Below are 6,666 nucleotides of genomic sequence, written 5' to 3'. Positions count from 1 at the left end.
CACGATTCCTACAATCAAATAGCCTGCTGGCATTCACAGTTTAGTCTCTCTAATAAACAATGGCCACTTGGATGATGTATTAGAGGCTGCTAGTGCCTGTGGAACTATAACTCACTTATGAGTTACTGCGTTCAGAAGAGACTGAAAATTGGAAAATAAAAACTATTACAACTTTACATTAGCATAGTTTTTTTTTTTTAAAAAGGCCTTTGTCACTATTGATGCATTTAAATCTCGGAGATGGATCTAGCTCACAATACATTTCACCAAGAATATTAGTTATGTGGATTAATTTATGAAGCAAGTTGTGAAATCTTTACAAAACAACCAGTCAAGGGCGGATGTAATGTGGAGGCAGCAGGAGTATGATGGAGATCATAGATATGATGGTATTATGGCCATCTCTCTAAAGGTCAAAAGTAACTTGCTGCTGGTAAAATGCATGACTAATGCATCAGTGTTGCATGAGGTAATTTTACGAGTCCACACTGCCTCGCCCATCAGCAGCACAAATCGGAACTGGGCACACAGTACCCACATTTTCAGGCCAATCTTATTAATAGTCAAATATTGTGGATAGTACAACTTGAAAATTTTGACTTTGCACTGATGGTGGAAGAGGTTCCCCACCATCAGCCTGTCTTTTTCAGGGAACCTTCTTCCCCTTTCCCCATCTTCTCAGTCAGTTGGGGCTGATGCTGGTTATCAAACCTTCAAAAATATTATAGCCATCAAAAGATAAGGAAGTGTTGTCAAACTTGCTGCTGTACCACTTGGCTTGTTCTAGAGACACTAAGACACATTTTCAATTTTGAGACAAGTTGCCTCTACAATTCTAACTTTGGAGAGGGGTTAATAAAGATTGACAATTTAGAAACTCAAGTTTTTCTAAAGGTATTTACCAAATTACAAGAATGTGTCTCATGATTCAGCACATCAATTTTTTTCATGTAGGTGCAGAGTAAAAGGTTAGATAGATAGTTAATTAATATTACATAGTATATAAAACATAGTATATATTATTTAGTATATAAAAGCACTTGAAATTTTAGAACTACATTTACACTGCTGACGGATATAAAGCAATGTATGTGTTACAAGTACAAGATAAGTAAATACATTGGATACAAACTACTTCTGCTCACTTATTCCTCCTCATCAATTATCCAAGGGCAATGGAGTATGTATAAAAAGCAGGTATTGCTTCTGCAATTTCATGCCATTAATATTCTAGCCCTGTTTTATTGTTTAAATTGGTACATATAGTAGACAGTACCCAAGGGGTTGGTGATTGGATGACACAGTAGATCAGCACACTAGACGTTCACCTCTGGGACCAGAGTTTGAAATCTAATCTCAGCTGATATACTTACTGGGCCAGAAATTCGGATCGGAGGCTTCCCGCGGGTGCAAGCCCCCGACCTGCACTTACATAGCGCGCCTACCATTGTGTTGTGGGCTCGCGTGGGATTCCGATCCTGGGCCACCTCCAGCTGCCGGCGCGCAGTGCTTGCGTATCCCAGGGGCGCAGTTAGTTCGAAGCGTTCCCTGGGATCACGTGGGCCATGGAGAGCCAATCGTAGCAGGCAATCTCCATTCATAAATTTGACAGGAAGATCTGTCAAATCTATGAATAGAGATCGGCCCCAAAACCTAACTAAAACTTCAAATACATTTTTTTTTTTTTAAATCACATTTTTAAAATAACTATAAATTACATAATAACTTTTAAACAATTTAAATTTTTGAAAAAATGAATTAGTTTTTAACAGGGCTAAAAATAAACTTACCTTTAAGTATTTAAAAATAATAAACCTGTGGAAAAAATGTTTTAATTTTACTTAATTCACCACTTACCTTGTTAAAAGCAGGCCCTGCGACTGCTTTTTAAAAGCGCAGCTGCTAGAGACTTACCCTCCCGGAGAAACCTGTAAAAAAAATCAGAAGTTCTAGGCGTACGCGCTGCCTCTCCGGTGCACGCGTTTGACCCTCGAACCCTGATATACCTATCAATTCCTCCAATAAAAGGCGAAGAGTTATGAAGGTGACTAAAGGTTTTATTGACTAAATAACAGAGCCCACTCTCGTGGGTGATCCGATCCAAGCAGGAGGAATACCAGCCAGTCGCTCACCTTTATACCTGGCCTGGTGGGTGGAGCCAAGGCGGAGTCGGCAGTGGTCATCCCAGGTATAGCAGTGTGGCAAGAGGCGACCTCGTACCGTGATACAATAGTGGTCAGTGATACAGTTATAACGAACAGTGGTGAACAGTGCTAACTACTAACAGTGATACGATAGTGAACGTGGTTTACCACATTCACCCCTTGTTTAGAATTAAGTCCGGCGGGGTGAAGTGTACTACCAATTCTGGTAGGTCAGTCTGTCCGGAGGCTTCGTAAGCCTCTCCGATCGCCGCAGCGGTGGTGTTGCCTTATCCGGTGCTGGTGCCTTATCCGGTGTTGATGCTGGTGTTTGCGTGGTCGGCGAGGGCTCGTGGGGTTCCGGCATGCCGTCTACCTGGACTGAGGTTGGGGGGGGTGGTGGCGGTGTTTCCGGATCGGCTGAGGGTGCGAGGTCTCGTAGGGAGACAGTGTCCTCCCGCCCGTCTGGGTACGCCACGTAGGCGTACTGGGGGTTGGCATGCAGGAGGTTCACCCTCTCGACCAGGGGGTCCGTTTTATGGGTCCTCACGTGTTTCCGCAGCCAGACCGGCCCCGGGGCGGTCAGCCAGGTTGGTAGAGTGGTTCCCGTAGTCGACTTCCTGGGGAAAACGAACATTCGTTCATGGGGGGTGGTGTTAGTGGCCGTGCAAAGTAATGACCGGATGGAGTGCAGCGCTGTCGGGAGGACTTCTTGCCAGCGGGAGGTTGGGAGGCCCTTAGACTTTAAGGCTAAGAGGACGGCCTTCCATACCGTCGCGTTCTCTCTTTCCACCTGACCGTTACCTCTGGGGTTGTAGCTGGTGGTCCTGCTTGCTGCAATACCTCTCTCTAGGAGGAATTGCCGGAGTTCCTCGCTCATGAAGGAGGAGCCCCGGTCGCTGTGTATATAGTTCGGGAACCCGAACAAGGCGAAGAGGGCATTCAGGCACTTAATGACCGTGCTACTGGTCATGTCGGGGCAGGGGAAGGCAAAGGGGAAACGGGAGTACTCATCAACGATGTTGAGGAAGTACACATTACGGTCAGAGGACGGGAGGGGCCCCTTAAAGTCGATGCTCAGGCGCTCGAAGGGGCGGGTGGCCTTGATCAGGCTTGCTCGGTCCGGCCTATAGAAGTGCGGTTTGCACTCCGCACAGGTCTGGCAGTTCCTGGTCATGGTCCTGACCTCCTCGATGGAGTAGGTCAGGTTGCGGGCCTTAATGAAATGGTAGAGTCTGGTGACTCCGGGGTGGCAGAGCTGGTCGTGGAGGGTCTGAAGCCTATCGATATGCGCGCTGGCGCATGTCATTCGTGAAAGGGCATCAGGGGATTCGTTCAGCTTGCCTGGCCGGTACAAGATCTCATAATCGTAGGTGGAGAGCTCGATTCTCCATCTCAAAATCTTGTCATTCTTGATTTTGCCTTTCAGCTTGTTATTAAACATGAAAGCCACCGAACGCTGGTCGGTGAGGAGGGTAAATCGTTTGCCTGCCAGGTAGTGCCTCCAGCGCCGTACTGCCTCCACGATCGCCTGGGCCTCTTTCTCGACCGACGAATGTCGGATCTCGGGGCCCTGTAGGGTCCTTGAGAAGAAGGCCACTGGCCTCCCCTCCTGGTTTAGGGTGGCGGCTAAGGTGAAGTCGGATGCGTCGCTCTCCACCTGAAAGGGGATGGACTCGTCCACTGCGTGCATCGTGGCCTTGGCTATGTCTCCCTTAATGAGGGAGAAGGCCACGCACGCCTCCTCCGTGAGGGGGAAGGAAGTGGCTTTCAGGAGGGGTCTGGCTTTGTCCGCGTAATTGGGTACCCATTGGGCATAGTAGGCGAAAAGCCCCAGGGTTCTCCTAAGTGCTTTAGGGCAGTGGGGGAGGGGTAGCTCCATGAGGGGGCGCATTCTTTCTGGGTCGGGGCCGATGATTCCGTTCTCCACTACGCAGCCGAGGATGGCAAGGCGCGTGGTGTTAAACACGCATTTCTCCTTATTGTAGGTGAGGTTCAGCCGTTGGGCCGTATGGAGGAATTTCTCCAGATTCGCGTCATGTTCCTGCCGGTCGCGGCCGCAGATAGTGACGTTATCTAGGTAGGGGAATGTAGCCTGCAGTTCGTTCTGGTCAACCATCTGGTCCATCTCCCTTTGGAAGACCGAGACCCCATTAGTGACACCGAAGGGGACCCTAAGGAAGTGGTATAGGCGCCCATTCGCCTCGAAGGTGGTATACTGGCGGTCCTCAGGGTGGATAGGGAGTTGGTGGTAGGCCGACTTCAGGTCGATGGTCGAGAATACTTTATACTGTGCAATCTGATTGACCATGTCAGATATGCGGGGGAGGGGGTATGCGTCCAGCTGGGTATATCTGTTTATGGTCTGGCTGTAGTCGATGACCAGGCGGTTTTTATCGCCGGTCTTTACGACTACGACCTGGGCACGCCAGGGGCTGCTGCTCCCCTCGATAATGCCCTCTTTCAGGAGGCGCCGCACCTCAGAGCTAATGAAGGCTCTGTCCCCGGCGCTATACCGCCTGCTCTTGGTAGCGACGGGTTTGCAGTCGGGTAAGGTTAGCAAACAGAGAGGGTGGCGGGACCTTGAGGGTGGAGAGGCTGCAGGTGTTACGCGGTGGGCGGTTTAACGTTTGCTGGTTGTTGACTGTGAGTGGGGGGAGGGGTCCACCATATGCTAGGGTTACGCTTTGGAGGTGGGATTGGAAGTCCAGCCCTAGTAGGACGGCAGCGCAGAGATGGGGGAGGACGAGGAGTTTAAAGTTTTTATACTCCGTGCCCTTAACCGACAGGGTCACGACACAGTAGCCGCTGATGTCCGTGGCGTGGGACCTCGATGCCATCGAGATTCGGCTGCGCATTGGTAGGACAGAGAGGGAGTAGTGGCTCACCGTGTCTGGGTGGATGAAGCTCTCCGTGCTTCCGCTGTCGAACAGGCAGGTCGTGGCGTGGCCGTTCACTTTGATGTCCATCATTGACTTGGACAGATGGTGCGGGCGGGCTTGGTCCAGGGTGACGGAAGCTAGTGTGTAGCTGAGCGAGTCGTTGTCATCTGCGGGCGAGGCGGTCGGGCGTGGTGAGTAAAAACAAAGATGGCCGCCCCCATGACTCATGTGTGGGGATGCTGGCCTCAGTTGCCCTAAACGAAGATGGCCGCCCCCATAGTTCGCATGCGGCACTGCTGGCCTCTGAGGATCCGCTCCTGCAGGCCTTGGAGAAGTGGCCTTTCTTCAGGCAGGTTTTGCATATGGAGTTCTTGGCTGGGCAGCGCGACCTCGGGTGCTTCTGGCAACAAAAAAAACAGCCGGCGGCCCGATCGCGGATGCCCGATGTCGGGGCCGGTGCCGGGGGTGGCGGGGCCGGTCGGGTCCGGGACGCCGACGCAGAGGTAGGTCCCGGGAGCGGCGCTGGGAAGGGTGCTGTGGTAGGGGTCGGGCCCGAGTCCCAGGGTCGCGAGCAGTATCTGGTGAATGCTTCCTGATCTTGGTGGGCCACTTCCAGGGAGATAGCGAGGGCTTCAGCTTTTTCCATGCTGAGGTCTTTAGCTTCCAGCAGTCTTTGCCGTGAGTACTCGGACCGTAGGCCTTTCAGGAATGCGTCGCGGATATTATCTTCAGTATTTTCAGCTGCCGACACCGATTTAAAGTCACAGTTCCTGGCGAGTGCATATAGCGCCTGTGAGAATTCGGCTACTGATTCTCCTGGCTGTTGCGGCCGTGATCTTAGGAGGTGCCTAGCGTACATGTAGTTTACCGGGGTCCGGTACTTCTGTTTCAGCAGGTTGATGGCGGTCTCGTAGGTAGTCATGTCCTCGATGAGAGTGTATACTCTCGGGCTCAGTTGTGCCTGCAGGACACTTAGTTTGGATGCCTGAGGGACGCTGGATTCTCTCAGGTATGATTCGAAGCAGACCAGCCAGTGTTTAAAGTCTGCGGCTGAGTTTGCTGCTCGTGGGTTCAGGTCCAGGTACGGCGGTCTGAGGGCTCGCAGCCAAGCTGGCTGGTGTGGCTGTGCTCCTGGGAGCTGCGCTGGTGGCTCCTCCGCCGGTTGTGACTCGTTGTCGGACATCATTAAATTTAGTCAATAAAATTGATATACCTATCAATTCCTCCAATAAAAGGCGAAGAGTTACGAAGGTGACTAAAGGTTTTATTGACTAAATAACAGAGCCCACTCTCGTGGGTGATCCGATCCAAGCAGGAGGAATACCAGCCAGTCGCTCACCTTTATACCTGGCCTGGTGGGTGGAGCCAAGGCGGAGTCGGCAGTGGTCATCCCAGGTATAGCAGTGTGGCAAGAGGCGACCTCGTACCGTGATACAATAGTGGTCAGTGATACAGTTATAACGAACAGTGGTGAACAGTGCTAACTACTAACAGTGATACGATAGTGAACGTGGTTTACCACAAACCCCTTCAAGGGAACAGAAGTTCCGGTTTCCAGCGCATGCGCAGTGCATGCATGAAACTGGCACTTTCATTGGCTCTACGCGTGAGTACACAGCGCGTACTCACCCGTGGGGACCCGA

Source organism: Somniosus microcephalus, chromosome 10 (genome assembly GCF_052327205.1).
Source record: "Somniosus microcephalus isolate GS21.2 chromosome 10, FLI_Smic_1.0, whole genome shotgun sequence".
NCBI lineage: Eukaryota > Metazoa > Chordata > Chondrichthyes > Squaliformes > Somniosidae > Somniosus > Somniosus microcephalus.
Note: the sequence above shows the minus strand (reverse complement) of the source record.